Source organism: Aulostomus chinensis, chromosome 22 (genome assembly GCF_037954235.1).
Source record: "Aulostomus chinensis isolate RoL2024-O1b breed Wild chromosome 22, RoL_Achi_v1.0, whole genome shotgun sequence".
NCBI lineage: Eukaryota > Metazoa > Chordata > Actinopteri > Syngnathiformes > Aulostomidae > Aulostomus > Aulostomus chinensis.
The window spans coordinates 21,086,654-21,094,693 of NC_141341.1; the positions used below are offsets into that span (position 1 = coordinate 21,086,654).

The 8,040-nt window shown below is 45.0% G+C and overlaps 1 long non-coding RNA gene across 2 annotated transcripts; it reads right to left on the reverse strand.

The window, feature by feature from the left end:
• Positions 1 to 4,763: 4,763 nt before the first annotated feature.
• LOC147241137 (uncharacterized) lies at positions 4,764 to 7,719 on the reverse strand. 2 transcript variants are annotated; one of them, XR_015111180.1, is made up of 4 exons: positions 7,665 to 7,719; positions 6,441 to 6,541; positions 6,191 to 6,357; positions 4,767 to 5,631 (listed from the first exon to the last, which is right to left on the reverse strand). It is a non-coding gene; the product is annotated as an uncharacterized LOC147241137 (long non-coding RNA). The 2 variants fall into 2 exon arrangements; XR_015111179.1 differs by having other exon boundaries at positions 4,764 to 6,357.
• Between the last annotated feature and the right edge of the window lie 321 nt (positions 7,720 to 8,040).

Here is an 8,040-nt window from a genome sequence, read left to right on the forward strand (position 1 = left end):
GAGGCCTGGTCTGCAGCACAAAGTTTTTTTAGTGTCCCCACACGTAGCAGCACGCTATGGCTGCACCAGACCAGCCTCATTAGCATACTTAAACACCTGTTGTAGCAGTGGAGTGCAGGTACATTTGCCAGTTTAAGGAGGAGGGTGTTTGGCGTGAAAATGTAATTTGAAACAAGCAATGTTGCCTGCGTTCACCTGAGCACCAGCTCGCACCAAGATGAAAACAGGACCCTGTGAGTCAGTGGACAGATTTGTGGCGCAAAAATTTATGGCTCAGTGCTCAGCCACCAAACTGGACTGTAGTAGTTTTGGAGAACAAGCACCATAAGTCCCAGGCTGTGGTGAGTCTCAGGACAGATGGCCTCTCCTGGTTCTTGGTCATCAGGAAGGCTCAGCCATGCCGATTATTCCTGAGGAAGCTGAGGCGAGCCAGTCTGATGCAGAATGTTCTGGTCAACAGGTTCACTGTGGAGAGCAACTCGACCGCATCACAACATGGTTAACAGCTCCACCAAGAAGGACCAGAAGGGTCGTTAAGATGCCGGAGATCATTACTGGGACTGAGCAGCTGGACATTTATCAGGCCCGGTGCAGCGGCTTCATCATCCCCTCTTGGTATTTTATTCACCTTCACACTCGTGAAGTGGAACCAGTCAGACAAGAGTCATCAAATACTTTGTGCACTGACTGCAGAAATGTAGAAATAGCCTTTTGGAGGGTGTGTGTGTGTGCGTGTGTGTGTGCGTGTGTGTGTGCGTGCGTGTGTGTTTTAGGATACAACCAAAGACAGTTTTGTCTGGAATCAAACCCAGCCAGTTAGAAATATCACAGTTTATTATGTGGCATGCTGATAGCAGCAGGCTCACATAATCGTTTCAATGTCAGAGTCCAACAAACCTCAGTGCCAAACACCTAAATCCTGCTGCGTGTTACCTTCAAGGCGGCTGCGCTTCGCCCTCAACACCTGCTGTTCCCCAAACACACTCCCTCCACTCCTCTCAGTCTCTGGTCATCTCTCAGATGCTACTCAGTCAGTCAGTGTATCGCTGCCTGGCTAAGCCTAAGCTGTCAAATTTAGACCCAGTTAACTTGTGTTCACATGGTGAGCAGCTTAATGGCTTGTCCTGACAGCCAGACCGTCAGCGGCAACTCTGGCTGTGGATTACATAACACTACATCATGGCGGCCTTTCTCTCTGAATCACAGCTGGGATGCTGCGCAGCAATTCGAGACGTGATTTTCAGATTTGTGAGATCCTCCAGGAACCCTTCTGAGCACCGGAGTGGGTCACCACTAAACTCACTCAACCCCCCAAAAACCTGCTGAGACAGGATCATGGAATATTAAAGGTTTCTGTCTTGTTAGTATGACTATTTTCACCTTTCCAGCCTCCAGAATGCACTCAGTCAGCCTCATAAATAAGTGAGGTTTTTTTGAGATCAGAAAGGTGTAGAAGAGCACGCGTCTTCCTTCTGGTGGAATGCATGGCTGTGCTGCATCTTTGGCTGTGAAACTTCTCCTTGAGGCCAAAAGAAAGTGATGACTGTGAATTAGCAAAGCAGCAGAGGGAAGCAAAAACACCTGCTCACAGTAATGATGCATGCCCCAAACAATCCTTCGACAAGTCTGAGAGAAGTCCTCACCGCTGCCCCAGACCTGCTGCAGCTCCAGGCGTTAAAATCAGTGTAAAGCCTGGTGCTGCATCGTCAGTGTGTGTGAGCGTTTCTGCTGCCAGCTGCCAGCTCTACCTGTGTGACGTTCGGACGTGACATGGGTGGAAATGTATAATTGCCTTGCTGCTTTGGCTCCACTGTCTCGGCGGGAGGAGGGAACGTACGGGGTCGGGCTGGGGGTATTTTTAAGCGCACAGTCGTTAGCTATCCAAATTTAGATTGGCAAACTGCTGACTGTCTTCATCAGCAGCTTTGTCTGGTCAGGGCACGACCGTGGAGAGAAATTAAGAGAGATGAAGAAGAATAAGGTGGAGTAAAAGAAGTCTGGAAACCCGCCCAGCTTGTACCAAATTGGCAGAGATACTGGACTGCTGTTGTCAGTTCAGTAAATTGAGACTATAGAAATGAGGTATTGGGGTCTTACTGTACCTTCTATCGTTAAAAACCCAACTTTGCAGCAGGAGATTGCGGTAAGGTTGTGTTTCTAACCACGAGCGTACAAGAGGGTATTTTAATATCTCTGACCTTCTCGTCTGATTTCACACGTAAAAGGTCAGGGTGCTGGTCCTCGAGGAAACAGATGTATCACTGTGTCCTCTGCAGCTCTGCAGGGATCATTCCGGAATCTAAAGAAACTCCTCTCGACTACAAAGTTAGAAGAAGAAGTCTCAGCAACAAACTGGAGGCTAGAAGTTTCGACAGAAGTGTTTGTTGGTCTGTGAGGAGGGTTGAGTGCTGGGGTCTTCTGAGGTGGTCAGGGTGGAGGCGTCGTGTTCTCAGGCGCGTTCATCCACACGTGCGCCCCATTCTCGTTAACTCCTCGAGGGAATTCCTTCTGGGACTCAGAGATGAACTGAAACAGGGTGGTCAAAGGTTGGAGTTCAAGATAGACGTCACCTCACATGCGTTTGCTATCTTTTCCACTCTCATTAACACGATATCTCAGGAACGCCTTGACGACATTTCTTACACATCTTTTTAGTGGTTATAGGTCAAAGGTTATTGTCACTTCATATAAATACAGTACCTCTGAAACACCTTGATGGAAAATTTCCCACAAATATCCACTGGGACTCAAGGATGAGTAGATGAAAGGTCAAAGGTCCCTGTGACAGCTACACGTGGAGGTACCCAACCATGAAGCAGCAGTTCCACTTCAGCTAGGAACACTCAGGCTTTTGGAGCTCTCTGTTAGATCCTGAATGATTAAATCTGAACAAGATTACTGATCAAATATTTTTCCTCACATGCGAATGCAAGTTTCCACTTCTTGAACCAAGAAAGACTTTTCATCTTAGCATGGGCCACTCGTGTTTGTCCTGCTGGGGCCTGGGACAAGCACTCAACCAGGACGCAGTCGCGTTTGCTGCACCACTGAGTGATTTTAACAGCTACTGCTGCAAAATGGAATTCTGGCTGTGAGTACAGTTCCATGTTTATTCATTTAGGAGCGAAGGAGCACGATCCCTGTGCCCTTACAGGTTTCATCGTGAGCTGGTCAGGTCAAGGTCAGACTTGTCAGATTAGTCACCAGACAGAATTTATCAGAGTCCTCTGCACATCAATCTTTTCTTCCCTGCAATAATTCTCTTGCGAGAGCCTGATCATTTGTGAGTGTGCAGGGACTACAGACTAATCCCCTCCCCAAGAACTAACAGCTTTGCATTTCATTTTTCAGCCCCTCTGCCTCCACGGTTCTTTCTCCATAACCCACTTTCTCCCTCCTCATGCCTTCACACAACCAAGAGCTGAAGCAGTGCTGTGGTACGGTTGTCTCTCTCTCTTTTTTTTTTTTTCAGTTTTAATCCATGTCCATAAGCTTATTTAAGACAATTAATCTGCCTGGGTTTGTAGCTTTGAGAATAGAGACGGTGTGGTAAATGCCGGGGATTTTAAGGGATGTTCCTTTTGTTTGCTGTATTTCTTATATGTAACTGTCTTTCATCTTGAAGTGCCTTGACACATCACACACGTAGGAACAAAGACAGCTTGGATGCTCTCTGCACAGATACGTCTCTTCATACATATTCATCACAAGAATACGTCACGCTGCAGCTGCTGCTGTTTTAACTGTGATCGCTGCCTCTGTCTCCAGAGTCGACTTCAGAACAAATCCAATCACAGGGCATTAGGGGGGAAATCTCAGTCCACGATGTACAAATGCTTGGAATGAGTTTTAGCAACACAACAACTCAATTCCAATGTCACACAAACACACACACACACACAAATGGATGGCTTACTCAATAACTTCAGTCAGATCAGCAAATCATTCCAAATCTAAATTATGAAGTCACTGGATGGCATCACAGCTTCTCAGCAGAGGCAGCAAGTGTTGCTGGTGCCATTTCCCCCACGTCTGTCGGTTCCTGAGCTGTTTTCTTACATCCACTTGGTTCGAAGTGCAGTCCAACAGTTGCTAACTCTCACTCACACTGATCCGGACGCGCTCGGCGTACGGTACACAAATATCTAAATATAGCGAGTATACCTCTCCTCAGTCCTCAAATATGAAATAACTTTCCAACTTTTTAGTTTTTGTGTGAAAGTTTCACTCTTAATTTGATAAATAGGAATGAGTCGATGAAACACCGTTTGGCATCTGTGTAAAGTGTGATAGTCCAACTCAGCTGGAGTTTTAAAATACAGGCCATCGCTGTGCTATTCAAAGTCAGACGAACACGCCTCGATGATCTGATCCTGAATGGCACTCCTCCTGGCCCCTCATCAGCCTGGATTTCTGCAGGTTTCAAAGGTCTCGCTGTCATCATGGAAGGTGAAACTGCAACGAAAGCAACACATTTATTGACAGTCAAGCAGAAAAACTGTGCAGTTTTTGAATTTAGCAACGTTTGTCAAGGATGGTGCAGGTTTGGTATGTGATGCCAAAGGTGAAGCGGAAGGAAGTCTGATTGTAACCCGCCTCCTGCTCCAGAGGTGGACATATTTAGGGGGATGAACTGATTTTGCTCCGTTCATGTCGACTGGGACAACAGCAGCGCCGCTGCCGCCAGTGAGCCACCTTTGATTTTTACAGACTCGCAGCAACAACTTCAAACCATAACAATAGGAAATCTCATGTAAAGGCATGCATGAAATACACCGGACCAAGTGAAGGAAGTTTATTATGTACAGTGTCATGGATGTAGAATTCTACCAAATACAGATAGAAAATTGATGCAATGAACTACTTGGAAATAATAGCCAAAAGTTGCAGTTCAAAATAAATGATCAACTATTAACAAAGTCCAAAAATATACTGAGGAAAAACCAGTCCAGCTCATAAACGGGGTGAGGCCGGTGGGTCAAGAAACTCCTCATGCGAGTCCAGATGCTTAGTCAGACCTCTGGTGTGCTGCAGGAGAAGAACACCTCATCTGGGCTGAAGCTGCTGGCATCCAGGAAATCAGCTTCTGCAGAAGCGAGTCCTGAGTCCTCCTCTCCTGCTCATCGTGGCGCTGAACATGTTCCTCTGCTCAACCTGCTGCAGTCTCTGACTCCTGTCTTTCTCTCTCTGTATCCAGCGACTCTGTCCTCAGGAGCCAGAGGCTTTTTGACATCTTAGTGACCCGAGTCCTGTGTAAAACCATACTCATGTAGCTATTGGGCCAAAACTTCCTTCAATAGCCGGTCTTCAACATCCCTGTCATGTTGCGATTCATTTCGTCCTCAGCTCTTGGTACTGGGAGCTCCCAGACCTCGCCGTCTCCCCAGTTTGCATTTGTCTTGTTGCAAAGCTGGATGCAGGTGACCGGAATGCTGGTTGCTCACAATGAAATGCTGCTTTTCTTCTTGCGCATGTCCATGTCATCAAAAGGTCCCAGCCCTCACCAGCTGTCCCATCGACAGACGTTGCACTGTCCTGCCTCCATCTCTGACGTGGCTCTGATACGCCGGTCTCCCCCCCCACAGGTGGGTTAGTGGCTGGGCAACTCGGACCACCAACCTCGTGTCTGTGCTGTTCACACAGAACAGCAACACACGTTAAAAGCACATTAAACCTACGTTGAAGAGGCTGCATAAAAGGGCCTAATGGTACTGAGTCACACCACAAAAACGAACAAGTGAACGTGATGGTTCAGCTGAACCTACTGCTGGTTGTGCTTGACGCGAGCCTGACCAAGCAACGCGCCGTGAGTGTTATACTTGTTTTTTAGCTCAAATCAGTGTGAATTACTGAGGATATGAGATGTAGATTACACTGGAGGGGGTGCTTGTAATCAGACATTGTTTGTGTTGTTGCTGTAGCCGCTGTTGTTAGCTGTCAGTTGCAATTAGCCATGTAAATGTGGCAGGCTCTTTCTGCATTCTGGTGTCAAAAAGAAGCAGAGAAAGATGGAAAAAAAAAAACACCTCTGAGAGCTTGAGACACCCATTTGTCATTAAGGTAATTACACTTTTTGTGTGAAGTATCATTTAAACATTATTCCTGCCAGCATGTTGTTGGAGTTGTGCTAATAGTAACAAGCTCTCCTGAGCTGTTGTGGAATTAAGATTTCTCAAGCAAAGATAGGCACCTCTCCAGAGTCCAACAGACGCATATTCACACGTTCTTGGTGGCATTTGCAGTGCTGTACGTTCCAGTGTTCAGGAAAACCATGGCATTTCTTCCCCTTCTTAATCTCTCTATCAAGGGAGGAGAGAGCAGGCCACTGGTTTTACCTTCCGTCTGACATGGTGAAACCTGCATGTAACAAAGACGTATTCACGGTCAGGGAGGTGTGCAGGCATTTTCATTTGGCTCCATTTGAGAATGGGATTGTCTACCGTGTGAAAATGCAGCTATTCCAGCGAGGCGCAGGCTTGCAGTTATACATGCATTTATTCCAATAAATGAAGATCAACGTTTCAGGAAAGTGCCCGTCTCCCTGCAGAGGAAATAAATGCATCAGAGTTATGAAAGTGAGGTGTTAGCACATTTTTCATTTAGAATGAGGATGTTTTTTTTATATTGACTTGATATTTGACAGTGAAGAGGCAGGAAATAAAAGCAGTGGTGTGGGATGGGCCTTCACCAATCGGCTACTCCACAATGAAAACATTTTATCGGAATACAAGGAATTGCCGTGTCTTGTTGAGACGAAGCAGCGAGAAGGTGAAAGCACTGACAATGCTAAACTGTCGAGTTTTCCGTGAAGTCTTCCCTACTTGAAAGGGCTCAAGAATACACAAGTTGTATTACTCTTGGTTTGACCATTTATTTTTGTCAAAATTTGTAGCAGGTAATCCTTGTATGGAATAGAAAATAAAAAAAGGGTATATTTTAGTTCAAACAATTTACATTGCACTTTAATATTAGCCAAATTATACTAATTATGCATAGCACAGTTTACTTATAAACAATACTTTTATAATTTACACATTTGCACCATAGCATTCAAGTTTTTAAGCTATGTATAAGTAGGCTAGTCAAGCAATGTGATCAGAATGATAAACAGAAATCATGAAACAATGATTACAAGATCACTACATAAGGCTTGGCCTAAGCTTTTTTTATTATTAATATTATTATTATTATTATTATTATTATTATTATTATTATTATTGTCAAGCATTAGCCAAATACTATAAACAATACATCATAATTATAGTCCTTTGAATTAGATTACACTTTACTGAATGACTGCAGACTAGCACACTGTCAGACTACATCACCCATAATTCTCTGCATCAGGAAACAAATTTGTGCGCCGTTTTCAAACCACCCTTTACGACTAAAACAGCCCACAGCGACAGATGCACTTCCATACATATTGAGAACATGACCGCTCCGTCAGTGGACTATTATCGAGTCACAAGTTGATTCAAGTGTCATTTCAAATTCACGAAGCAAACGCTCAACACTACGTTGGCGGATTGTAACGCCACCACCACCGCAAGCAACAGGCTTCGCCAGGTAAGTGTCCATCAGTAGCTCCACAAGTTGTGAAGGAAAACGATAACACAAATCAAGCATCAATCAGGCAAACGAGAACAGAAACACTGTCTTACCGGGGGCCTGTGTATTCGTTGAGGACTTCGTTCGAGTGCTGTCAGTTCCGATCTACCGGCTTTTAAAGGAAGGACTGTCAAACAAGCGCACCTGCGCTCTACACGTCACTCAATTGAGAGAGAGAGAGAGAGAGAGAGAGAGAGAGAGAGAGAGAGAGAGAGAGAGAGAGAGAGAGATGGCAATTCTTTGCCTGAACATCAACTAGAGCTCAGGATCGGCTTATTTTGAGATTTACTTTCACTTCAATTTGTTCTTCACTTTCAGTGGTTTATAAACACAAAATTCTTTCAGAAACAAATTAAATTATTTATTTTAGGCACTTTGCTCCTGTTGAGTGAAACTGTTGGTTTTTTTTGCTAAACATAGCTAGATTTG